At 42.9% G+C, this 27,830-nt stretch overlaps 1 protein-coding gene across 1 annotated transcript in view; it reads left to right on the top strand.

The window, feature by feature from the left end:
- LOC138480782 (relaxin receptor 1-like) overlaps positions 1–27,830 on the top strand; it is a 583,697-nt gene that overhangs the window by 287,709 nt on the left and 268,158 nt on the right. The gene's annotated exons all lie outside the window — the stretch shown is intronic.

The raw sequence follows: 27,830 nt of genomic DNA, 5'->3' as shown, positions 1-27,830 counted from the left end.
TTGGTTTGATGTATTCGCGGAAACACCATCTTGCTATGGTCTTTTAGATGTATACACAGTTGTCTCACACCAAAGTACTTGAAACCTGAGAAGATATGAACCCAATGTACCAGGGAATTAGGACTTAACAACTGTTTGTTCTAGGGATTAAGCCAGCATTATGCATCTTGATTGCCTGTATCCATTTTTAATTGGAAATATGATGTATGTGCAGCAGATAAACCATATGCACTAAGCATGAACAGGGAAGTTGATCACATGCATATCATGTGGGAAAATGTATAATTATTTCCACAAACTCTGCCAACAGGCATTGTTTAAATTATTCACAGTTGAATAAGAGAATAATTTCCCTTAACATCAACTGCACTTAGCACTTTATTATCGCAATGATGACAATGGCAGCTATAATATTTATACATTTAGCACTTTGTGAATACAATTTATGTACTTCATAATAACAGCACTATGCACTTTATTGTGGAATTAATTATTGTGGCTGCTAAAAACTTTTATGCACTAAGCACTTTAGAACAAAGTCATTTTAAAGAATGTGCAATTTTAGAATAACGGTGCAATTTAGAACTTCATGGCATATAAAAGATGTATTTGTTCATGCTCTAATCTATGTATGGTGTTGAGTTACATGGTTTCTGCACCTATAATTATAAGCTATCAGCTACATGCAATCCATTACAAAATGGCCGCCAGGGTTTCTATACTCTACATGGCATGCATGATTCATGTTGTAAACTGGTGAAAGAGAAAAGAGACAACTGTGGAGAATAGACCATGGAGATCAAGTGTTAGTATATGTATCACTAGTGAGTGGTGTGAATTTTTAGTATGTGAACAAGCAGCGAGGACTCTGCGAAACGCGTCGAACTGTGGTTCTCTTGTCTTTATTTTTAATGGTGAAGAAATTATTAAACTGGGTATTATGAGGAATTGACCTTGGACTGGACGTTTTTTGCATCGGGTGCAGCCCTAATTTTGGACGGCTGATCGGGTGGAGTGCAGACCCCCCAGGGTCACTATTGCTTAGTTTCCCTTTCACAATATATATATATAACTAATTTGCATACATTTGCATATATCACAGGATGAACTGTATCTATCAGATAAGGAAACAAGGATGTTGCATGCTGTTATCATGATGTCATAGACTGAACATTTCTCAATCATATGTAATGAAAAGAAATGTACAAGCTATTGAAAACATTGTTTCGTATTATGAAATGTTTATGCCCACTACTGAAAAGAAAAGGATTCGTGCTGAAAATGATGTACTATAAACTATACGTTGAAAATAATTTCCTTCCGATTAAAATCCTTATGACATCATACAGTTTGAATTGATCATGTAGGTAAATGCCCTTTCTGATTGAGAACATAGCAATGTAGGAAAAAAACTTTGGTTAGAGTTATGTTATGGTTATGTTAAGAACCTGTGAAATTCAATGAACACATTTCTTGAAGGGTTGCATAGCTCTCAACCGTTTGTGCTGCAAAGGCGGGTGAAATCACCCAATTTTGTTTTTGGCGGGTGAGACGCCCATTGGAATGAATGGGCATGCAGGAGGCTTGGCGGGGGATTCAGCACTTTAAAAGGCGGGTGACACCCGCCAAAAGCGTGTGAGTTGAGAGCTATGGGGTTGTTCTGGTTTCAGCCCAAGAAAACAAAATCCCCAAAAATACCAGTTAAGGTTTCTAACACCAACATAACTTACAAATGTGTAGGAGCCACTCTACTGAGAACAAACATGGTTCAAATTACCTCTTCAACGAGATGTATCCTACTCTGGAGGGTCTACAACTCCATTTTAGCTCACTGTACCTGTGCCACCGCAAAAGAAAAACAACCATTTTAGGGGAATGTGGGGTGGCGGAAATATGTGTTTTAATCTCCCGGGGAATACTGCAACACAGAGAAGCTCTCCGCTAGGTGGATGCTTCTGAAAGGCTGCTAGAGCTGGGCCATAGTCAATCGCTCACTTGCCAGAAAGGAGACTTTGTCCCATCCCTAATAATTCTTCCAAGGCATAGCTCTGTTAGTGAAGCTCCCAGTGTGAATATTTCAACCATGCAGAGCTGGTTTATTTCCCTTTAGAAATGGGCCACTGTCCTGAGCTGCCTAAAAGGCAAAACAAATCAGGAAAAGTTGATGTGTTATGCAAACCATGTCTGTAGCCACCAGAGGGAATCTATTGCACTCTGCGGCTCTGGATCTCAAAAGTGCAAATGCAAAGGCTACTTATAGTGGGCTGCATTAGGAATCATCATTCTAACAGCAATTGGAGTGCAGTGGAAGATTTATATGTTTTGGCAAAATTGGATGTGCAACGCATGTCCAAAATTATGCAAAAAGTCCCATTATTTTAATGTGTCCAGTGTAAACCGCATTTGCAAAAGCAGAGAAATAATACACAACTGAGATGAAATTCAGAAGAGAGAAAATGATAGTGATTAGTGTGGCCTGGTGGAAATGCACAGTAAAGTGAAAACTGATCTCAGGTGCTGTGGAGAAGCCACCACTTGCCTCTTTGATTCCTGTAGATCATGTTAAGTTTGGAGCCAGAGAGGGAAGTTGCCAGTGTCAAAGGAAGGGGCAGGTCATGTGACTTAGGACTAATCTCACTATTACGGAATATTTTTTTCACACTCATCAACATAGTCATTCTAGACTATGTACAATTCAGTCAATGACAAATCGATTTGTCTTCTGTTTGCTCTGGTGACTCATGTGCCCTGGCGATGTTGCTTTTGTCCTCATGTCAGCAAGTCTTTCTTCAGTTTGCTCTGGTGACTCGTGCCCTGGCGATGTTGCTCTTGTCCTCATGTCAGCAAGTCTTGCTTCAGTTTGCACTGGTGTCTCATGTGCCCTGGTGATGCTGCTCTTGTCCTCTTGTCAGCGAGTCTTGCTTCAGTTTGCTCTGGTGTTTCATGTGCCCTGGAGGATGCTGCACTTGTCCTCATGTCAGCAAGTCTTGCTTCAGTTTGCTCTGGTGTCTCATGCACCCTGGAGGATGCTGCACTTGTCCTCATGTCAGCAAGTCTTGCTTCAGTTTTCTCTGGTGTTTCATGCGCCCTGGTGATGTTGCTCTTGTCCTCATGTCAGCAGGTCTTGCTTCAGTTTTCTCTGGTGTCTCATGTGCCCTGGAGGATGCTGCACTTGTCCTCATGTCAGCAAGTCTTGCTTTAGTTTTCTCTGGTGTCTCATGTGCCCTGGTGATGTTGCTCTTGTCCTCTTGTCAGCAAGTCTTGCTTTAGTTTGCTCTGGTGTCTCATGTGCCCTGGAGGATGCTGCACTTGTCCTCATGTCAGCAAGTCTTGCTTCAGTTTGCTCTGGTGTCTCATGTGCCCTGGAGGATGCTGCTCTTGTCCTCATGTCAGCAGGTCTTGCTTCAGTTTTCTCTGGTGTCTCATGTGCCCTGGAGGATGCTGCACTTGTCCTCATGGCAGCAAGTCTTGCTTTAGTTTTCTCTGGTGTCTCATGTGCCCTGGTGATGTTGCTCTTGTCCTCTTGTCAGCAAGTCTTGCTTCAGTTTGCTCTGGTGTCTCATGTGCCCTGAAGGATGCTGCACTTGTCCTCATGTCAGCAAGTCTTGCTTCAGTTTGCTCTGGTGTCTCATGCACCCTGGAGGATGCTGCACTTGTCCTCATGTCAGCAAGTCTTGCTTCAGTTTTCTCTGGTGTCTCATGCGCCCTGGTGATGTTGCTCTTGTCCTCTTGTCAGCAAGTCTTTCTTCAGTTTGCTCTGGTGTCTCATGTGCCCTGAAGGATGCTGCACTTGTCCTCATGTCAGCAAGTCTTGCTTCAGTTTGCTCTGGTGTCTCATGTGCCCTGGAGGATGCTGCACTTGTCCTCATGTCAGCAAGTCTTGCTTCAGTTTGCTCTGGTGTCTCATGTGCCATGGAGAATGCTGCTCTTGTCCTCATGTCAGCAGGTCTTGCTTCAGTTTTCTCTGGTGTCTCATGTGCCCTGGAGGATGCTGCACTTGTCCTCATGTCAGCAAGTCTTGCTTTAGTTTTCTCTGGTGTCTCATGTGCCCTGGTGATGTTGCTCTTGTCCTCTTGTCGGCAAGTCTTGCTTCAGTTTGCTCCGGTGTCTCATGTGCCTTGGAGGATGCTGCACTTGTCCTCGTGCCAGCAAGTCTTGCTTCCGTTTGCTCTGGCTTCTCATTTTCCCTGGAGAAAGTTGCTCTTGTCCTCTGGTTGGCAAGTCGTGCTGCTGTTTGTTGTTGTGTTTCAGAAGCTCTTCATATTGATTTTCGCTTTGCATCAGATGGAGCTTTTCCAAGTGATGTTTGTTTTTTGTGCAGCATATTTCAGTCACTCAGTGGCTTCAGCACATTTGAGAAAATGTCCAAGAAAAGAAAGATTAATCGATTGTGCTCTCTTCTCGCGAAAGAACTTGAGTAAACTGCAACCTTGCCATTTCCCATATTTGCAGTGGCAATATAAAAAAAATATATATATATACCATTCTTTTTTTTAATTCCCTTTAAAAAATGCTTTAATGAACCCTTTCGAACTGTATACAGTAGTAACACATTTTAAAGGAATAACCAACATATCAAACATTTTGCTTCAGACACTTTTCAAAATGTTGCCTCCTTCTAGTACCTACTGTAGTGAATTGGGGTGAGCATCAGTAAATGAGGGTGTCTATGGAGTACATTTTTTGCATCCAAACATAGACTATAATCTTGCCCCAGACAAATGAGGAATCCATGCAAAATGGCAAAATGTGGTAGATGTGAATTCTACAGTGTGGATTTGTATAGCTGGACAAACATACACACACGCATACATACACATACATTCAGCTTTATATATAAAGGTAGGAACATTCAGGCAAAGAGATAAGGATTCAAACATGCAATATCATCGTTTCCGTATCTGATACATACATTTCATCCTTAGATGTATGACATTTGCTATAAGCTATATATGCTCCATTATATCATATATGATTTTTAGTATATTATATGTTGTATGTGACAGAAATATATGTTGGAAATGCTAAAATATGTCCCCAACGGTCCCCTCTATTAAACAATGGAGGAAGGGAAACACTTTCTGTTTTTTTTAAGAATGTAAAAGTTGTTCCCGTGCCTTCGCCCCACTGCCAAATTAGACATATACAAGGTTGGAGCTAGACACTGACGAGACCAGGTAAAAAGGTGCATGTGGTTTATTTATTTATGTGGAATACGTGTAGTTGTGGCAAGTCAGAAGAAGGATTCGGACCTAAAGACATTATTTGTTTAACTTAACGAAAAACGCCTTTCTAGACGTACTGCTAAAAGGGGAGTTCCCTTCCTATCAAACTATACTAAGCTGCTCGTTAGTAGTCAAAATAACAGTGTCCACTTTCACAACCTAGTTTCTAAATTGGCCCTACAAATTAGGAAAAACACAGAAGAAAGTTGGGCAGAGTGTCTTACCTTCAGAGTCTTCTGCTCAGACTACTCTCAGAGTTCCCCAGGAGTCCCTCCTGGTTCCAGATTCAAGGTTTATCTGTCGTCTTGTCAAAGTTCAACAAAAAGAAGAGCCTTTGCACTTTGCAACAAAACATCTTGCGTTCCTAAAAAGATCCAATGGCCATGGTGTATTAGGTGGAGGGATAGCCCCTTAAGCCCTCGATACCACGTGTGTGATTTTCTCTTACTAGATTTGTGTTGTGTTCCTCTCTGTTTCTCTTGTCTTTGTATTTCACTTGTCTTATGGGGACCCTGTGGTGCAGGAGCCTTGGGTTTCTATGAGCCGTTTGGTAATTTTCAATACTCAGGTTTCTGTCATTCCTGTGCCCCTGGCTGTTACTTATTGTGTTCTTCCTCTTTGGTCTATTATGGCCTTGTTGTGTATTTAGGAGATTCTACCGTCTTCTTCTTCTTTCGTTCCCAGGCCTGTCCGCCTCCCTCCACTAGGAGCAACGCAGGTACCTTCGTCAGTGTCAGGTCTGCTCCAGCGAGGTGGCCTCTGCTCAACAGCAGTAGCATTCTCACCCTGTAGTAGGTCCATGCTAGTCTGATATCTAGCGATGGCTCGCCTACGAGGGCTCATGGTCATGAATTGTACTAGGGCAGTCAGGGTTGGCATCAAGCAAGAGATTAGAGGGTTACAAAACAGGGAACTCGGTAGACACAACAGACTTGGAAGTCTGTCCCAGATGGCACCTTCTGTGTTTCTTCATGTGGGGAGTGGGATCCACAGTAGCAGCTTATCATACGGTGACCCTGCTCAACAAAGATACTTTGGGAGGCAGAAACATTCTAATACCACAGTACTGAAAATGTTCATAGCCTGAGGATCCCTTTACATTACTCTGCGTCACCGTAAGTAATTTTGTCAACCTAGACCACCAATGCCTCCCCTTCTTGAGGGTTGTGTATCCTTCATTCGGCTCACTCTGGTGAAGGTGGGTGCAGAGAGAATGAGTGAGCATTTTCTCTACATCCACTTATTATGAACTTTAATTGGCTGGCAGAGGAGTCCCAGATTTCCCGTGCGTGGCTCCAGCATTTGTTTGAGAAATCCACAGAAAGCCAAGGACCACTGTTGCCAAGGACTACCCACAAAATGTAGGGACCAAAATTAGGATTAGATAAGCAGGAGGTAAAACTGGCTCCTGGGTATCCCGCATTAGCCAGTGACCAGGAGCTGCCACTGGAGAACCAGGAGCTAGTGCACAGCGTTCTGCAAGTCTAACTTCCACATAAAATACGAACTTATAACGCTGTCCTTTATTTATGACCCATCATGATTTAAATGTCATATATATGTATCCTAATGTTTATTTATTGTTTGTCCCAAATACACAGAATTACATTCATATATGTGTGTTTGTTTGGCATCACCTGGCCTGGGGAGCCAAAAGTGACACCTGGTAGCTGTTGGTGTCAAGCTAACCCAGGCTACAAGCAGGAGCGAAATAGTTCCCAGGTCCCCACAATTTGGAAACCCTGAAATGGTTGGATTTTCACAGATTCTGCCTGTTTCCCGTGCCTGTCCATACATGTAAATAAATGAGGGAATGGTGGCTGCCATTTCAGAACCCTTCCCAGCGTGCCCCAGGAAACAGCAGAGATTAGCCAGAAATGCCTGCATATTTGCGGGCAAAGGGGCAGGTTTACATACCCTAGTCTGCATGCATCGACCATTTACAGATCTGGTTCCACCTTGTGGATCAGAATGGGCACTGGGGGGTCAAGCTTTTTCCTGAGGCACCAGCGCCAGAATGATGGCATTCTTTGTGGGTGAGAATCCCCACACTACTCGGCTGGGCACTTCCATCGTTTAGTGGCTCACCTGGGAGCAGCCCTTGTAACCAGCAATACCTGATTCAGTTCCAGTCACTTGCAACAACAGCGTGCATCGCCTTCCCTAATCACAGCATGAGGCCATTATAATTCAGATAGAGCTCCCGTTCATCAAACCTCTCTGGCATGCAAGCTGCTGGACATTGCAGAATTACTCCTTGAGGACAGGACTTGTGTATGTATCTGTGTGTGTGTGTGATTTATGAAGTGGAAATCTAGCTGGGAAACAATGGAGTACTGTACAAAGGTGACACACCCAGAGGTTGCAAGTGGGGCGTAGGGGTAGCAGAGGATCTGTGATGGGCAAGGTGGGACTCCAGGGGGGATAAAGGCATGAGGGGAGTGATCAGTGATTAGCGAGATTGTGTTTGAAGAGTAGGGTTTTCAGGTCTTTATTGAAAATGTTAGGTTGGAGGAGGTCAGTCTTGTGCAGTGGTAACTTGTTTCAGAGTCTGGGTTAATAGAAGGTAAGGGCCTGATTTCTGTTTCTTTCTGACTTGTAGTCCTTTGTTTCCAGCCTGGAGATGTCGTGGCTTCAAGGGGTGTACTGGCCTACAGAAACGTTGACTTTCTAGACCAAGTTGAGTTGTGTTGGTGTGGCTACTTTGTGGGTGAGGCATGAACATGATGCCTGCTTGAAGGGGTAGCCAGTGCAGCTCCTAGAGGATGGGAGCCGGTCAGACAGTGGCACATTATGCATTGTGGAACAAGCACATCCTGTAGATCAACTTAAAACAGTCTATTTCATCTCCCCAATGAGGTTTCACCTACAATCAATGTGCTTGAAAGGTCCAGATGCGGAAGGTACCATGTGCTAGATTTTGAATTGTGTTGGTTTTACCCCCTCAAATTCCCTTGGTCTATGATATGATTCAGAAAATATCATCATCATTATAGGTACTCTGTCGATTCTACAAGTGAATAGACTGAGTTTTATATAGCGCCTCCCATGTGTCACTTATTCGAACCCAAAGGGGCCCAGTTAAAGTCCCTGATATCAGTGGGCTTCAGAGTGTCTTCAGTGAGGGGATTTTGAGGTCTACGTCCTTGTGTGTGAACCAAGAAATCTGGCGTATACATTTGGGTTTAAGTTCTTACAATTATAGAGCTGTGCTTAAGGGTTTGTGGCTTGGGGATTTTGATAAACATTTCAGAATCACAGTCCAAAAAGGGTCTGCGGGTAGGTACATAAAATACTCCTTTCAGATTGATTCTTCCCCTTTTCTTGCTACCTTAAAAACCCAAAATCTGATCTGTTGCGGGATGTGGGCTTTTAAGTTAGATGATGACATTTTCTGAATCGTGCCCTTCTTCCATAGGAGCCAGGACCTGTGTATGCAGCGTGCATACCCACATACCGCAGAAGGGTCTGGGCTCTGCTTTAGCATATTCAGTGCCGATTTAGTGTCCTTAGACCCTGCCTTTCGCAGAACTGGTCCCAAATACATTTGCCTAAGGTGCATGGATATTTCACACAATAACATCAAATGTAAGACAGTTTCTTTTGAGTTCCCACTCATTGGACACTGTGCTGTATTAGCTGAGTTCCATGATTGTGTAAAAACTGCACCGGTAAGATGCCTATATTTAGGCGTAGATATAGAGACCTTTAAAATGGCTGCAAAATATAATCCAGATATGGTTTGGTGCCAAAGGGGGTAAACTCAGGATAAACCGGGCCCGGTTTTGAGTTTTATAACCTCGTGCAACAACTCATCTCGAGTCAGGGCCAACTTGATTCTTTTCTTTATGCCCACGGGATGGCTCTCAAGGTTAGTCCACAAACTGACTTCACCCACTTCACAAAGGATATTTTTTATATGGCGAACCCAAGCTGTGGATCTCCCACCAGCTAATGTCATTAGGGGTTTAAAGCTGACTGGAAGTTTTCCAACCCCTCTTGGTTCCACAACTTTAGCCAGAATAAAACTGGTCTGAGCTTAAACTGGGCAACCACAGGAACAACGATGAGTTCAATAAAAACCAAGGCAGAGGCTTATGATATGGCAATTATATTGCGCATGTACACAAGTGATTCTAGGCGCGACAAGACAAGGAGGGGAAAAGAGGGGGAGGACAAAACAATCATCTTACTAGGCCATGTGTCATTCAGATTGCACAAGTGCAGGGAAGTGTAAGGGTGAAGTGCCGAGGGGGGGAGAAGTGCAGGTAACTCAGAAGTGCAGCCAGCGAGCGGACAGTGCAGGTAAATCAGAAGGAGCAGCCAAACGGTGGCTCATAAGTGCAGAGTAGAGAGACTGTAGGGTTACAGATACAGACCGCAAGTGCTGGTGGAGCCAGTGGCAATGCGAGGTACCATTGGACATGCAGGACCCTGGGCCCAAGTTTAGTGGGTGGCCAGGTGACCTGTGCGTACAGCAGTCGCAACATCAGCAAGGGAAAGGAAGAGAGAAAGTGGAAGTGAAGAGGAAGGTCTTGAATTGCTTCCACAACCGAAGGTGGTTCTGCTCAAGTTTGAGAGAGAGGCAGGGAGGTTCTTCATGAGGGAGGCCCCAGCCGAAGATAGAGATCTGCCCCCAACTCTCTGCTTGGAAAAGCGACTGACCCTCGGAGAGCTGGAGGTGGATGAGCAAAGAGCTCGAGAGGGGAGATATTTAGGAAGAGAGATTTGGAGGTAGTGTGGTCCCAGCCCCCAGAAAGCCTTGAGGACGATGCAGCAGGTCTTAAACTTGATCCTTGCCACCACTGAGAGCCAATGAGACGATTTCAGAGCTGGAGAGATACAAAGTGTTGCAGTCCTGCCCTGGATAATTTGTCGAGGGTGTATAGTAGATGCAGGAATATTTAGAAAGAGAGAGATAGAAGAGAGGAAGGACCCCAAGTAGACCTGAGAGGATCGAACAGTGAGAAAGGTGGTCAACCAGGCCAGGGCCTGATCAGTGATACCCAGGTTATCACAGAGGCGATTGAGCAGGATGGTGTGGTTTACTGTATCAAAAGCAGAAGAAAGATCAAGGAGAATGAGGACAGAAGGAAGGCTAGAGTCAAGATTAGAGAGCAGGTCTTCACAGATGTTCAGGAGAGCAGTTTCTGTGCTTCTGGCTGCTCTGAAGCTAGACTGGTGGTCATGGAGACAATCAATAGATTCGGTGTGCAGATTGAGCTGGGAGATGACCAGCTTTTCCAAGAGTTTGCCAGGAAAAGCGTGATGGAGATCGGGCGATAATTAGCCGGAGAGGAAGGATCAGCATAAGGCTTCTTTAGGAGGAGGTGCACAACAGAGTGCTTAAGGGGGAGGGGAGGATTCTAGTGGCAAAAGAGTGATTTCAGAAATTTGGCCAAAGCTGGAGCTGGAGGGTGTCAATGTGGTCCTTGATGGCTCTGGATGAACAGGGAAGAACCTGTTTTGAGGAGACTTTCATAGATCAGACTTGTCTATAAAGATTGTCTGGGGTGAACATGGGAAAAAAAGAGAAGAGAGGAGGAGAGGCAGCCACAGGCAGGCCAGGAGTGGAGGAGGAGGAGGAAGAGGAAGAGAGTGGACAGAAGGTCCTGAGTTTTAGTGATGAAATGAGAAGCCAAGCCCATACAGAGGGCCTGTGAGGGAACAGGAAAGCTTGTTGCAGATTGTGCAAAGTTTGGCCGAGTTGTTGGATGCCGCAGAGACACAGGCTTGGATGTGAGCTCTCTTCTTGGCGAGGACAGAGAGTCTGTACTGCCTTTGGAAAAGGTGACAGGCCAGTTTGTCAGAGGCTGCACCTGTTGCCCTCCACTTCCTCTCAGCCACCCTACACTTGCGTTTAAGGGTGACAAAGTCAGAGTCATACCATGGTTGCACTTGGATTTGGGCTTCTTGCGGATCATCATGACAGTGCCAAGTACATCAATAATGTCAGAGATGGAAAGATGAAGATTAGATAGGGCTGTGTCAGGATGTGAGTCAGCCTAAGGTACAGAAGGAAGAGAGAAAGTAGCGGCGAAAGCCTCAACTGACACACGCTTGATGGGTCAGATAACCGAGAAAGTAGGTGGCAGTGCTGGAGTCGCAGAGGTTGCGAAAGAGTCCTGCAGAGGGATAGGAAGCATGCAGGTGGATGCTGAGATATCAGAGGAGGAGAAGTTGAGAGGTAGAGGCAAGGAGGGAGGAGGAGAGGCCCGCCCACTCAGAGAGGAAGTAGGTGACCTGGCCGGGCAGCCGGTTGATAGTGACCACAGTGATGGAAAGGCCAGGAGAGATAGAGAGCTTGCAGACCAGGCATTCAAAGGAGGAGTAGTCCTGCATAGGAATGATAGAAGCAGGCATACACACCGGGAAGATTAAGGCTACACTCCCATCGTGGCGGTTGGTTCTGGTTACGTAGAGGATCCTGTAGCCATCAGGAAGGAGAGTGTCAAAGCTTGTATTAGAGCTGGCATGAGCCACGTCCCGGTCAGACATAGTACATCCAGATCGAGTGCTTCCAGGAGACGGCAGATGCCAGAGGAGTGTTTGACAGCTGAGCGAGAGTTGAGAGTAGCAATGCGCCAGAGGATGGGTAGAGGAGGAAGGAGGAGAAGGCAAGGTAGCCAAGCAGGAGGAGGTGGGTGCTAGAGGGCAGGCGGGGGAAGGAGGCAACAGGGTGGCCAGAGAAGCAGCAGATGTAGCCATAGAGGTGGCAGAGAATGGAGGAGCCAGAGAGCAGAAAGAAGAGACAGCAGAAAAAAAAAGGAAGTTGATAAGGCACGGGAAGCGTCTATCAAAAAGAAGGAGGTTGGCCTGTGGACCTTGGACCAAGAAGGTGCCATTTAGTTATACATTAATGATGGTCTTGGAGGAGTGGAAGGGGTCCAGGAGGGCCTCCGATTGTTGATCTTGGAGGAATGGAAGGGGGCCAGGAGGACCACCTTAGATTGGTTTTAGGGGGTAGGCTGGTGGTAGCTAACATTTTGTTTTGGCTTCACGGTGGATGCACGCCAATTTATCACATTAGTTGCTGTGATGTACCAGGAATGAAATACAGACCGAGAGGACACATATTGATTGCTATAGACTTCACGTCCTGGGAACGACTCCTCACCCCAGGTTTCTTTCCACAACACAAACAGTTCACTTCCTGGGAACGACTCCTTTCCCCAGGTTTCTTTTGACAACACGAAACAGTTCAAATAAATTGAAATCTTAAAGGCATGCAACTTCCTTATGATGCCCTTTTCCAAAAGAAATGGTGTAACTCAAAAGGCGAGTCGCAGACCAGCATGATGCCTGGTATACTCCCCTGCCAGGCTTCTTTCGTCCTCCATATTTATTTCACGGCCCCAAGGGCATGAGTCTTCCTTGGTGCTTTCTTGATGTTGTTCACTTTCACTTTAATAAAGTTAACTTTGCCTGGTATACACTCCTGCCAGAATGTATGTGGCTTTCTTTCTTCTCACCCACAAATTAATATTTGCCCAATATCGATTTGACATTATTGTTGTGATTTAGTTAATACAAAAAACCTTACACCACATTCAACATAAAAAAATACAACTTCATTTTTAAAATTCATTCATCTCATATAACAATTTCATACAATTCATGTAGAATCAATCGAATTAAAAAAATTAACAATAACAATGACGAGAGACACGCTTTCCCCCCACATAAGTCTCGACCACCAGATCTCCTTTGAATTGTTGGAGCAAAAACTCTCCCCTTCTTTAACAAATGAAATCAACCTAATCAATGTTAACAAATGGCAGTCTAATATCCAATGTTTTAAAGTTTCTGTAGTATTGTTAGAATTACAGAAGCGCCAGGCCAGTGACAGATCATCTACAGTAGAAGTACTTTCCCAGTGTTTAATACCTTCTTTAGACTTCGTTTGATGTAACCTGAAACACAGATATGTCATACAAGCCCTCTGACATGGAAAACATTCAAGGTATACAGAAAGATTACCAAACCTTTGACGGAACATAGCGTATTCACAATAGGACAAATCAGAACCCAAAGCTTCCAAGTTCAGTCTACAATCGTCGCTTAATAATTTAGATTTTACTGCTTCGAGATTACCCTACAATTCCAACTCTGATGACCCAATTCTATCTAGCAAATTAGCCATAGAACCACTGAATGAAGTAACAGATTTAACAGAACATTTTACCAGGATCCGATCAAAAGGTGTAAATAAGGAATTGTGTGGAGGAGAAAAAAATGTATGGAAGATCGACAGGTGTTTCCACTGGAATCTGGCATTAAGTTACATCAAATTCAAGTTGTAGTGAATAATTGCATTGGGATAGAACTTGAGGGGACCAGCACATTTTTCCAAAGAATTCCTTGCATGGGATCCAGGCCTTGGCCAAGAGTCACAGATGCAATATCTAAACCATATAGTATCACTGGCTAAATCTTTCCCGAGTAGTATTTTATTGCCAGGAGACAGGAAAACAACATCATTTCCTAAATATCCTCTTCATGTGGGACTGTAAGGGCACCCTTTTGTTTTTTAGCATGTTACTCTAAAAACTAAGGAGTGCCTTAATAGACAAAGAATGTGTTAGATGATAGCCCAAATGACAGAGTAAAACCACTTGCTCAACACTTTCAGTCCCCAAGATCGATCACACAGTTTTAGGCTTCCTGTTGGACGAGAAAGCCACCACCTTAGATTTTGATCCATTTGCTGTAAGATGTTTTTTTAGAGTATACTGGTGAAAGATATTCAATTTCAATTGGAGACCGCGCGCAGTCTTATCAAAGATAATGATGCCGTCTACGAAGTCCAACCAGTGAAGTTTCAAATGGCCCAGTTTCACCAGTATCATCTCATAATTCGCCTATAAATCCTGAACATCCCTTAAATAGAGATTGAAAAGTGTTGATGCAAGAGTACACATTCTTGTCTAAGCCCCAAGTTGATAGGAATGTGCTTAAATACTGCACCTTCCTCACGGGAGGCGAATCCCCAGAATGGAATTTTTATGCAACAATGCAATCAACTGCACCTCTTTTCTGGGTACCTTTAGTTCCAGCAGTTTATCCCGTAACTGCTGTCGAATTACACAATCAAAAGCTGAGGACAAATCCAGGAAAGCCATGTAAATGGTCCCTCCCCGGTATCCCTTTACCGTCTGCAACAGATGTTTCAGTACAGTGGCATTGAGGGACCTTCCCATCTGTCTACGAAATCCCACCTGGAAAGAAGACAGGACATAATCTTTTCTCAAGAAGGTGCTGAGGTCTTTTAATAACAAAATTGAAAAGACCTTGTTTGACGACTACTGTTTAAAACAGTTTGTTTTGTTTTCTGTACTTTGAATTACTTTGTTTCCTTTTCTTGCTTATGCGACCAGCGACCTGTTCGCTGTCTGTTTCAAAGCCCCTTTAAACTCTTAACGGGCTTAATTGAGCATCACTGTTGTTATTGGTGTGAAGCAGCATTCACCGTCAAGCAACCCAGTAACCCGTTCTCCTTTCCCGGTATTACTGGATGCTTTAGTGGTCTCTCTCAGTTTTTCATTCTCTCTCCTTTTAAGTTGCCTGTGAAGCGTGCTGGACGTCAGCTGCTGTTCTTTCACCGTGTCTCGTTCTGTGGTACCTGGTTCTCGCTGCCCCTCGCTTTCGGGCAGTGGGCCGCTTGTCATTTGCTTTTCCCTTACAACGGCAGGGCCCTGCTCTCCCTGGCATGCTGGGCTCCAGCATGCTGACCGGTGTCTCTCCAGCTTGCTCCGTCACCCAACTCGGCACTTTTCCTTCCTATTCCTGCTCTCCTTCTCGTTCGACTATTTCAGCTGGTGTAAATTTAAACTTCCTGGAAAGGTGAAGTGTCTTCTTAGTCATCCTCATTGCTCCAGTCCTCTTCCTCGTCCCTGTACTCCAATATATATGGGATTGGAAAAACAGTTCATGGTGTATTATTTTGACTGATATTATCAGTAAAGTTCATGGGTGACTGATGGAAGCTAGCACAATATGCAATATGGGCATGGGACATTGAGGGGATATCACTAAAAGGCAAAGGAGGGTATGTATTTTCACCCAACAATGCCTTGCTATCCCCCTCAGGGTCCCCTCCCCCTATGTGGTCCTCCCTCATAGAGCCGCCCCCAGGGTCAGGATCAGGTAGCAGCTGATGTACCCTGGCCACATGGGGAGATGCTATCTCTGGAACAGAGTGATGACACCATCAGATTCATTACATAGCCCATTGTGCTTTTATGGTAGCCATTGGAGTATTAAGGAGTGTGTTAAAGTCCCATTCTCTACCATTTTGTTTAAGGGGCTTCCTTTGTTCAGGGGGACCTTGAGGCAGGCCTTAAAATGGCAGTTCTGTCCGCATAGGCTCTTTGTGAGCTCAGGATGGCAGCCTCCATGGTGGTTTGGACTAGTTTTGACCGGTTACTGGCCTTAGGCAAGCCACTACACTTTCTGTGGGGGTTCAGTCACTCTTGTCGAATTCTCTCTCCATCCCCACTGTATGCTCCCGTTGCTCCCTGCTTTTACTAAGGCCTAAAGACAATTTTGCTTCTCTAACATTATGCACCAATGACTGAAAGTACTAGGTCACAGTGGCCTGCGTGCACTTTGGTCAATGGCCAATTGCCCGAAAGGCCTGTCCGAGTCTATCCATTTTGTCTCCCCATCTGGCTTCATAGTAATGCCACATCTAGATGTGCTTAAATTACAATGTGTGTGTGACATAGCTTCTGTGAGCCATTAGATGTTCTTGATGTCAGTGTCCAGGGGAGGTATCGCTGTTCATCTAATTGGTTTGTTGTTCTAGTCTCTTTGCTATAATGAACCGCAAGGATTTTGTAAAATATATGTAAAACAAAAAGAAATGGCACAATCAGTGCCGGGATCGCACTCATGCGTTTTTCAAGAAATCGAGAACAAAGGATGTTATCATGTGGTATAAATGGCATTTTAATAAAGAAAGCCCAAAATTGACAGACAAGAGAAGCCACACGTAGCGACGCATCTAGCACCTACCTGGTGCTTGATCACATGACAAGAATCACGTCTCTTCAATGCTTACAAAGAAAGCAAATCAGTCAATCAGTTTCAACAAAGGAAGAACTAGCATGCTACATTAATACATTAACAGTGCAAACAGTGGCCATCTTGGAATCCCACCGAAAGCAGTATAAAGTGCACAGTGCCTTATGAACCCAGCACCTGTTAAAATGTGCTTAAAGAAACCCCATTAATATCCAAAAGTAAAGTGGAGTTAGAAAAAAAAATCAGTGGCACTAACAATGAAAATAAAAATGAATAAAACAACTGCGAAGAAGCACCAAAAAAGATCATAGCACAAAATAAAGCCCCATACTACGAATAAGCATGGCGTGATTAAAGAATATCCAGTGTCCCCGCATACACTGATCCAACCGTGGGTCACCATTAAAAAGCACTGAATAATCATGGCTGCTTGGCTCAACACTAGGAAGTTAAATTGCAAAAGCACCATGGATACAAAAACGAGACAGCACTGTGCAAAATAGCAAGATCTAAAAGCATGATGATAGCTATTTAATGTTCTAGTGCACAATAAATGCTAAAAAAAAACAATAGCACTATGCAAAACATAGCAGGATCCAAAGTGTGATTGCATACTTCAAAATTGCAATGCAAAAAACAAACAAAAATGCAAAATGCTAGTCTTGGGTCAAAGTGGGCCACTTCTTTGGCCAATGGGTGCCAGTTTGATGAGTTACTTCACTATGTGGTTAGTAGTTTTAACCAGTGTTGGTGAATACATTTTATTTGCATCACATTTTATCAAAAAACTCCCCCTTGGGTACTATTCAAACAGCATCAGAAAAGGAATGAATTGACATTTGCATTTGTGGGCCACTTTTTAATTGCTGGCCGAGACAATTTTATGCCCCTGTCCAACTCTAGTGACGCCTAACGAATAGAAGGCTGTCACCAAAGAGCTAGCTACATTTGGAAACCCATTTGGGGAGGCTCAGCATTGATAAGAGGGTTGGAAATGCAAGTGCTGTATGTTGAAAATAAGCAGCATAATGAATATAAGCAATTCCTCAAAGCTAACAATAAAGCTGGAAAATTAAAGGAAAACCAATTTAATGGACCCAAAATAACAGAAACACGGATTCATATAGTGCATAGTGCAAAATAGTACAAAATGGAGCAATATAATATAAACAATTACTAAGACCATACAATTCACAATACAGACGTGTCCAGTTCAACTCAGAAAATAGGAATGATCAAGGAGAAACACGATCGAGCACAAGCAATAACAATTCTAAAGAAGAAAAAGCAGACCATAAAGAACAAGTCATTGAATAAGTTCCAATAAAAGTGTCAATTCTTCATCAATGTTAAGACCCTTTGGTGTCTTTGTTTCAAGGTCCACAATCATCATGGCCTCCAGTTGGCATAATTTCAAAGTCCTGTCACCACCTCTGCGATGTTTAGTTACACAACATGTATCAAAAAAGGCAAAGCCACCCAAAGACCCCTTATAATGTTCATGAACATGCTTGGATACTGTATATTTGTAATCAGCATTCGTAATAGCTCTTACATGCTGTGAAATCCTCATCTTGAACTTACAGGTGGTACTCTCCACATGCACTTCTTGAAGGGACAACAAAGCATATATTTAACAGATCCGGTATCACGAGGGATGTTGTTACTTGATATCGCATGTGGTTCCTAAAATAGGATGTATATAAGTGTTGGAAGATACAGCATAACATTTAGAGAATTTAATAAAGCCTTATATATATGATTCTATCATGATGCAGTGTCTCTACACTTGGTCTGCTGTAGTTTGTTTAATAAAACTCATTTATTAGAAACAGAAATGGTTAGATACCAAATCAGCACTGTGTATATTTGGAATTCCAGCTGCTAAGCATATGGCGTTTGAGTCTGAAATCTTAGAGTAATCCAGACTCAAATGGAGTCTGACCTGAAGCAATGAGTGGGACAGACTTTCCCTCCCCATCCCCGCTAATCGGATTATGGGGGGCTGTGAAAAGCATGTGGAAACCAACTGTGATGCACGCTGTAGTGCAGTCTCACCTTCCATCACCAGTACATTATCTGGAAATAAGCAGGACAGCGGAGAAGAGGGGTGGGAAGATGACTTTCCCCAGTCCCTGATCCAGGACCCTGCTCACATACTGCCCTTCCCCGTGTCTCATCTCCTCGTGGAGCCGTCCTATTATGCCTCCAGCACAGGCCTGGGTTCATTAGACTCCCATTATTGTTCCAAGCCTCCTCCATCCCTTTCTCCGCTTATCGTCCCTGACAGGAAAGTAATAGGGGCACAAAACTCATTCCTGATTAAAACCAAGGCCCGGCTGTCTGTTGTGGTTAAAGCTCTGGTCGTTCCTGTGCATATGACCAACCACCTCCTCCCCCCTGATACTGGAGAATTGTCAACAGACATGCCTCCCAGAATGCATCGATAATGTGCTGCTTGTGTATTTTTTTACACTTGTTATTCCAAATGAATTGGCATACAATGTTTGCAAACACACCATGTTACTTTTTACTTTTGGTGTGTTGATTTCCCAAGCAAACAGATCCTTACCTATGTGAATGTGTAACGAATGTCCCATTTTAGCTTTGGAATAACAGCAAAAGCCAGTTAGTCTAAGTTGCAGCGATCTCAAGTAAGGGCGGCCATTTCAAGACAGGGTTAATTTGCAAATAAAATACATCAAAATGTGCACACTCAAAAACAATGTCTAATGCTGATATGCAAGTCAAAACCTACAATGAACATGAAGTGAGGCAACAAACAAGCCACTGGTTCCAACGGACCAATCATTTTTAGATATGGCTGAAGTCAGGCAGAGCGATTGTTCTTTCAAGACTTAAAACCAAACATTTAGAAAAGGTCCCTACTTTGCCAGCAGAGGGGCATCTGTTGGCATTGATGGTCCGAGGCATCCCATTGGCGTGATTGCTGAGAGTTTTAAGTGATCCGTGCCCATTGTTTTAAAAGGTGTGTAAAAGGTGGGCGCTGTGAAGTAGGTAGAGGAAGTAGTGGGAATGGAAGAAATGCAGAGTGGGATTCCACAAGGCCCGGAGGGGTCAGGGTTTGGAGGAAGGGGGCGGAGATCAGATGAGGCAGATTTCAGAAGGAGCGGAGGTGCCAGATGAACTTTGATGAAAAGAAATGTTAAAAATAATATTTTGAAAGTGGCGACTTTGTTTAAATTGCTTCAAAAACACACAAATAATAGTAAGCTTTTGTTGCTCTGGTTTCTGAACTGTTTAAGCGAGCAGCGACCGTGTGAAAATGTAGTTAGATATGCGAACCTACAAATACCACAATTAATTTCAGAAAGGCAAGTTTGAGCGAGTCTGGAAAGGTGGTGGCTCAGCGACAATTGTGTTTTCGAAATACATTCTGTTTTTTGGTGAATCACAGGGTCTTTAACTCTCGGCAAACCTGGATGCTCGCCTTAGTGATGTAATGTGGTATGTGCGAGTACGCTGTGCACAGTGCGGTCACAGCGAGCCAGTGTAGCGAACTGGTTACTTAAAAAAGTACCTATTGGCTGTCCTAAAAGTAGCTGCAAGAAGCTAAATTATGTATTTGCTTAATTTGCATAATTTCCCCTGTGCATGATGGGTGATTGCCGAAGGGCCAGTGCTGATATCACTGTAGCATTACAAAAATGTGGTATATTACTGGAATTTAGCATAGGCATTGTTTGCATGACCGAGTACAAAATGCAATACGCAAATATGGGCAGGAGAACGAATGGAAGTAGAATTACCACATAGACCAACTGTGGTAAAAACGTACTTACTGTGCTAAAGTCTACCAAGCTGCAAAGCGACACCGCCCAGCCATGCAACATGCTAACATTAATGGAAGGAACGCACGGCTAAAGTTCATGTGCCTAGATGTATGCCCATTGACATGCTTCCCGTGCCTTTGTAGTCCGCTACTGTTTGCTTTCTTGTGACTCAATTTGCAGATTTACATTGTGAACACTGTATAGTTACATCCTATTAACAACTTTTGTAGGAGCCTTTCATAATCAGCAACAGAGGCGCACAACTCCGCGTTTCAACGTTATAGTGCTTGAATTATTTTTGAGAGTTACACTTCTTTCTATTGGTTTGGAAAGTTGTGTAAATGATGCAAATCTTTTAACCAATGGAAAGAAGAGTAACTCTCCACACCAAAAAAAGAAATTGCTAGATTCCTCACTAGCTGCTTTTTGAGCACAAAGTCGGTAGGGGACTTTGATTTTTGGTAAATATAGCAATAAATTGACAAGCTGTGAAGACTGCACAGAGCACATTTCGTTAGAGAGGGGAGCCCCCAGGCTTGCACAGAGTCTGTCCCGGCTCATGTTGCCTGTGTGATAGGTAGGGGCCGGAGCCAGAATATCTCTCGTGGGGCTAATGTGCTGCGTGCGGCTGTGCCCCACACTCCCTACTGTAGCGTGCAAAGCACTTTGTTTGTGTTTTTGTTTCTGTTTTCAAATTATTTTTTTTAAGGCTTTTTGGTGCTAATTCTGGTCGGATCCCGAGATCCGCCTACATATCTGGTGCCGGATCCAGGGAAAGGTAGCTCATTGAGCAGCGCTCGGTATCGTTCGAATGGGATGGAGAAGTATATGCAGAAAACTAGGAGACTGATATGAACGTTTGAGGTTGCAGTGGACACAGATGTTAGTATAAAGTAACTGAAAACATTAGTGATGGAAAAGCGAGCCTAGTGCCCACGGACAATGATTGCCCACTGCCCAGTGCCCCGAACTGGGACTTTATGAGTCTGTAAAATGCAACGGTTTGTTACGTGGGACAAAGCGACTCACATATTAGTACTCTGCATACCGGTGGTGTTTGTGGAACGAAGATGATTAATAGTTACCATATGCTAGAGCTAACAACTGAGAACAAGGTCCGTTTGCATGTTGTTTAATTAGTTGTTATGCATGGAGCATTCTGGTCATTTTTAATTCCAATAATAATATTATGTAAACGTCAACTTACAAAATTTTGGGAAATTCCATTGTGCCGTTCTGTCGATGAAGAAGCGTTCTGTACAACGGATCACAGAAGTGTAAGCTAACTTTTGGATTGTCCACTCTCAACATAGTAAATGTTATCATTTTCTGTGGATATTCGAGAAGTTGTGTCTTTCGAACTGTCGCTGACTTGCACTGAAGGCCACATAACAAAGGAAACTTGTTCTCAGTCATCCAAGGTAGAGACGGTAGATTTTGATTTCGTGAAAACATGCCAATACAAAAAAAGGGAGTACATTGCAAGTCTTAAATAGCATTTGACAATAGGTTTCGCACCTTCAACGCGTGAATATTCCAGATTGGTTTGTGTTGCTGGAAAGGTCGTGGGTATAACATCCCTGCTAGAAATTTGAATAGAAAGCCCAGCTTACTCTGGTCTAGCACTGTTTAATGTACGAAGCGCACAAGGGGTTGGTTATTGTGACTATTTATTGCACGGTTTAACCATTGCAGTATCTCATGAACATTACTGGTGCATTCCGTCATGACGTAATAGTCGATTAGCAAATCATTGTACTTTACACAATGTAATTTGTGAGGGTGAGAGAGTTCATGTTCGCTATATGGATGGACGAGTGCAGGTTACCCATGCTGGAATTTAGAAATGGCTGAGCAACAAACAAATTGTAGCCCGCCTGGGTCTTGAAGAGGATAGTCTGCAGACACAGGATTTGGGGCGGTCATGTGAACACTGGTGTTTGTGCAAATGATCATTTTGAGGTGCACATCGTGTTTGGTAACTAGAGTGTTCCCATCCACACAGCCCGCTTGGAAGCGCAGGGCCATAGCTGTGAACTACTTTTCATACTTGTGGGGGGATGGATGGGGATGAGGTGAGCGAAAAGGCTAGCAATCAGGGCTGGACTGGCCTACAGGGTATTGGGCAGATTCCATTGGTGTCCGTTTGCAGTCTGGCTCTATTGTGTATTTCATTTTCACATTTTGTCCTAGGAAAAGGGTTGAGGTAGCTCAGACTGTGTAATATGGGGTCACTTTGAAAAGTATGTCCAGTGCTTCCTTTGGTTCACAGTCTATTCCTGGCAATAATCACTCTTTGATGCCACTTACAGAGTATTGAGTGTGTTTTCGACTCACTGAGAAACTGAAAACAACTATTTGTATATTGAGTGAAAGAACTTTGTTAAAGGGACGTTACGGTTAAGTTGCACTAATAAAAACCTATGAAAGTCAGTGAAAGAATTTTGCTAAAGGTATGTTATGGTTAAGTTGCATTACTAAAAACCAATGAAAGTCAGTGAAAAAACTTTGTTAAAGGGACGTTATGGTGAAGTTGCGCTAATTAAAACCTATCAAATTCAGTGAAAAAACATTGTTAAAGGGACGTTATGGTTACAAGTAAAACTGAAAAACCCCAGAAATTCGCCAGTTATGGAAGCTAAGCAACCATAACTCGCGCCACCACCGCGCACTGGTAAGACTAACACCCAGTTAGCTGGAATGTGGGTTGTTTTGAAGCTATTGCTGTAAATAAAGTATTATTTAGGTGCATGAAACCCAAAGCAAAACCTTAATAAATATGCATATCTGCTAAACCTGGGAAGATATGTGTTCAGTTGCTTAAATTGTCCACATTGTATCTAGCGCAAAGATTCTAGGTGATCGTTGAATGTAGCGAGCATTGGGGCACTCATTAAGTTATGGACAATGCTTTTAAACCTGTTGCACTCCAGGTTTATGGAACTTTAGCGGAAGGCACAGACACAGACCTGCACGCATCTGCATCATACACCACTCAAAAACACTTTGCACAATACCTCTGACATAAGAATGCAGCTATTGCTCATGACAAAAATTAATTATATAGCTTCACACATAATGACATACCCCCTCTAGACTGCCTCTCACCACCCATCCACATGCCGGCTCGACATGGGTGGCTAGCAGGGACTTGGCCTCCCCTGTATAGCTTCATACTGGCTGTTATGCACACACGTATGCTAGCACTTCTCGAATGTTCCCATACCTGGTCTTTGCTCCCCCAAGGGCGTTTAACCTACAGCTGTTGGGACCATACCAATGGTGAAAGGCACTTTACTGAATATACAATACAATACATCTCGTGTTACATCAAAGTGTGTGATCTTGGACAAGTCATTTAGTCTCACTCTTTCTAATCTGGAGCCTATGTAAGTGATTCAATTAATAGCTTATGTTAATATACCACACTTTTATTAAAAAAAGAGCCTAATGACTTTGGAGGTGCTTCATATATAATAATAATAATAATAATAATGGCATCCATGTGTTTCACACCACAAAGTTATTCACCACTCAAATTATGGCAACTTCTTGTAATGTAATTTCAAAAATTGCCTTTAAGTATCAAAACACTGATGCTACTCCTAGCAATGCCCTTTCTGTGAAGTCATCTCTCTGGCATCAACGCATTTGCAATTAAGGAGGTTTGCATGCATTTTGCCCCAGAGGGCAGGACGGAGTTCTAATAGATGAGATTTCTGCATCTGTAATGGTCCTACAGTTTTATTAATAGGTTTCTTATGTGTCTGTGTTAAAATGCCATCTGCCACTAATTTTACCAAATAAGGTGATTGGGGGGGAGGGCACGGATTATGCCATATGGAAGCATGCGCACTGCAGACCACTTCTGATGCTCTCCCACGTCCAAAGTGTCCTGTTGTAAAGTTGCCCACCCTACCTTTCAGCACTACAGATAGGCTGCACTGTGCATTTTTAAAAACTATTCCCATAACATATAATTGGTCATTACTCTATATCTGGAAGCCCCAGAACAGTTATCTGCCCTTTAAACGTTCCTGAGATGGTAATGCTGGAAACCGGATGGCAAAAAATACATCACCCAAAATGCACTGTACTGGTCAACTGTAAGGTCTGCACCCGGAAACTAACCGTTCTGACCATTTCACACATGAGCTCAAAGACCATCCTCGGGCACTTCCCAGACACCCCTTGCCTGCGCTTTAACATTGCTCTTGCCAGCTTGCTGGCTGCACTACCAGTTGTTGTTTATTATGCCTTGCTCAGCACTTTCCATTCCTACCCTATCCCTTGCACTTTCCCCTTCCCCATCCCCTGCACTTGCGCGTTCTCAAAGTCACTGGCCTAGTAAGATCATTGTTTTGTTCTCCCTTTTTGCCCTCCCTTGCCTGTCGCGCTCTGAAACACTTGTGTATGAGCGCGATACAAATAAAATATCATATCATATCATGAATGCAAATCAAACAAAGCATGCTCAAATGCCCTCCATCAAGAATCTTGACCCTTGGGCACAGAATTGCGGGACTGTGTATGCAAATAACACACACAAAGGATTTGCGGGGAACAGCTGGGAGACTTAGAGCGGAAATGAGGGTGGTTTAGAGTAAACCCAAGGGAGATTTGTGGGTGACATCAGAGAGATTTACAGTAAAAACATCAGAGATTGGGAGATTTGGAGAGAACAGGGCACGTCTTCAAGGAAGCTACAATACGAGCGATGTCATGTGCCGTCAGATGGGTTTCCCATTTGGCCATAGAGAGGTTCAAATGAACTTCTACTTCCCAATGTATGTGCCTAGACTTGGCCGTCATACTTGCTCACATTAGATATACAAAAAGAAGGCTGATTGCTATCTCGTACTAGTCTCCAGAATGTAGTCGGATCTTTGTCCAGCACAGTAGTCATAAGAGCATTCCAACTTTCAACTTCAAACCCTTTTGGCAAGATCTTAACCATTTACAATAGGCTTTCTTCCCGGGAGTTAAAAAGGTTTACAACTAAAGCTTCCTCACCACGCGCTCTTAAGATCAAGCCCAAGGTCTTTGCATAGGGATCTCTTATTTTGGTCAAATCATTTATTATGTGACAATAATTTGTTGGGATTTGTGCAAGAACACATATCAAAATAGTATGATATTCATTGGTGAATAACTTTACAAAATCATAATCACTCGGTTGAACAGCCAGCTCTTCATTGATTCCAGGTAGCCAACCTAAAGAGTTTAACAGTGTAAATTGATTTGCATTGGTTAAATTAAAGTAATTCCAAATGATGCCATTTTGTCCTTGACTCGCATACAAAGGCTGACCGTGATCAATTGATAATGTGGGTATAAAGTAGTTCATGAAAACTTAAAGCAGAATGAACACTCTCAGCACATGTTGATACTATCCAGTTAGCCTCACCCAAGTGTTGAGTGGCCGACAAGAAGATATAATCCAAAATAATGGCTGAATAGCTTTAATACGTCAAAAGTTACCTGAAAAGCCAAATTTAACTCCACCGACTTCAAGGGATCTTAGAATCTGAGACCATGTTTAATTTTTTACTAGTATAAAGTTGCCTGAGCTCAGATGTATCAAAATCATTCAGAGGGATCACAGAGCTAAAGTCCCCCACAAGCAAAACTAAACAGGGAGGACAATGGCAGTTCCTCCAAGCTCTCACTGTATTGCATAAAGCTGCTGTCTACTTATTTCCCAGAGGATCATATATATTAATGATGAGACACTTTAAGGTCCCAATTTCTGGATCATTACAAGTTGGAATACTGGCAACGATGTAATCCAGGTACACATTTAAATTAGACAAAATACAATTATGTAGATAGCTAATGTGGAGCTAGCCCCTTTAGTTTAACATCTTTACATAGTAATTCCCCCTTCCAGTTATATTTCCCTGGTTAACCAGGTTTCTACAAGGCAATAACTTGTAATTTGTTTATTAATATACATATAGCCATGAATTACTTTGTATAAAGACATATTAACATTTAACACACTCCGTCAAAGTACACATTTAAAAACAACTAATAATTATCATGTGGTAATGAAGGAAATCTGCTTTCATCACAGGATAAAATACACCAGTAAAACTGAGGGATACTTCAGAATATCAAAGTAGCGCTTGGTTAAAACAAACAAGAAGGGTTAAGATGTAAGGGTTAAGATGTAGGTCTTAATCTAAAATTCAGAAAGCTATAAATACGAAACTACAACACTAAAAATGAATGCACATAAATTAATACAAATCATCTAATATTTCCAGACATTTTTCATGAAACTTGATCAAGTGAAAAATACAGTTCATATTTTCATTAGGATATTGCATAATTGGGCTGAATTCTGAGCAGGGTAGATGTTATTATAGGATTGAATTGCCTTACTTCTTAGACGTCACAGGCTTTCACATTGCACGATGATATGTTTCCATTTCACCACACAGTCGGCACAGTCGATTATGCCGTTCCATTCCAGTTTGTACTCCCTTAATTTCAAGTACTCTAGATGTATTAAATTTAAATAGCAAATATCGCCGTATTACGTTGCTATTTGGATAGGCATCAATGTATAGGGGGACCTGTCTGTGCTCCATCCAATAGCATAGGAAAGGACCACTGTAGATATTAGATCCAAGTTCAACCATATCAGTCTCTTTGCTGTATTCCTCTATGAGGTATCTAATTGTTTTCTTTTGTATCAGAATGGTGGCAACGTCACCCTTTTCGACTACCTTCTCTGCCCACTTTCTATAGTAAGTCACAGGATTTCCCATAAGCCCCAATAGTTCGATATTTTTGATTTTGTAGGCTGCTGCAATAAGCTCAGCCATCAGAGTGTGGTTGTTCAACAGAAGCAATTTCAAATAGTAGATAAATACTTTTTCTTCTAATTATGGCACTACACTGAGCAAGTTTCTAAGCATATATATCGTATTGGTAGTGATCTAAACTCCTAAATAGGATTCTCAGTATTTTACCTTCTAGTAATTTCATGGCCTTGTGGTACTTTTGGCCCCACACCTCGGTGCCATTCAACATACATGGCACTATTTTTGCTGAGTAGAGCAGCATAATTGTTTTAGTAGAGCATCCGCTGTGTCCACAGATAAATGTACTTAGTACATGGGCAGTTCTCATACATTTATCATATGTTTCTTTCCAATGAGCTTCCCAGGTTAGTCTATTATCAACCACTACACCCAGATACTTGTAGCTTGATACGATATCTAGTAATTGAGTATACATTTTCCAATTCCTTTTTGTATTTGTCTTAAGCTTACCGGAAAAAAACATCATTTTTGTTTGACTTCTATTGATGTGGAGGCCAGTTGTCTTTGCAAATTGACTCAGAGCATCTAGCATATATTGCAAGCCACGTGGTGTGTGGTCCAAAAGTAGCAGATCGTCAGCCTATCCAAGCCAACCAATGCACATAGATCCTACCTTCACCGGACAAGATAGAGGACAGGCTGATAGTGATTTGGCTAGATCTGCTAGATAAAGATTAAACAGAGTCGCTGCCACTATACGGCCTTGTTCAACCCCGGTCCGGGGAGTCGGCCATCTGCGTTTAAATTAATTCTCACAGATGTCTCAAAATGTAGCTGCATTAGCATTGTTAACAGGCCATTAGGAATCTTCCAGGCAGCCTTTTTTGTCCAATGTTAATTCCTCATGACCCTGTCGAAGGCGGCACTAAAGTCTATATATGCTCCATATTCCGGTAGTTGGTGTCTGTGCCATGAATATTCGATTGCTGAGATTAATATTGTCAAGTTATGGA

Source organism: Ambystoma mexicanum, chromosome 5p, assembly GCF_040938575.1.
Source record: "Ambystoma mexicanum isolate Mex_15411 chromosome 5p, UKY_AmexF1_1, whole genome shotgun sequence".
Taxonomy (NCBI): Eukaryota; Metazoa; Chordata; class Amphibia; order Caudata; family Ambystomatidae; genus Ambystoma; species Ambystoma mexicanum.
The sequence above is the reverse complement of the archived record's forward strand: the minus strand, read 5'-3'. Positions and strand labels throughout refer to the sequence as shown.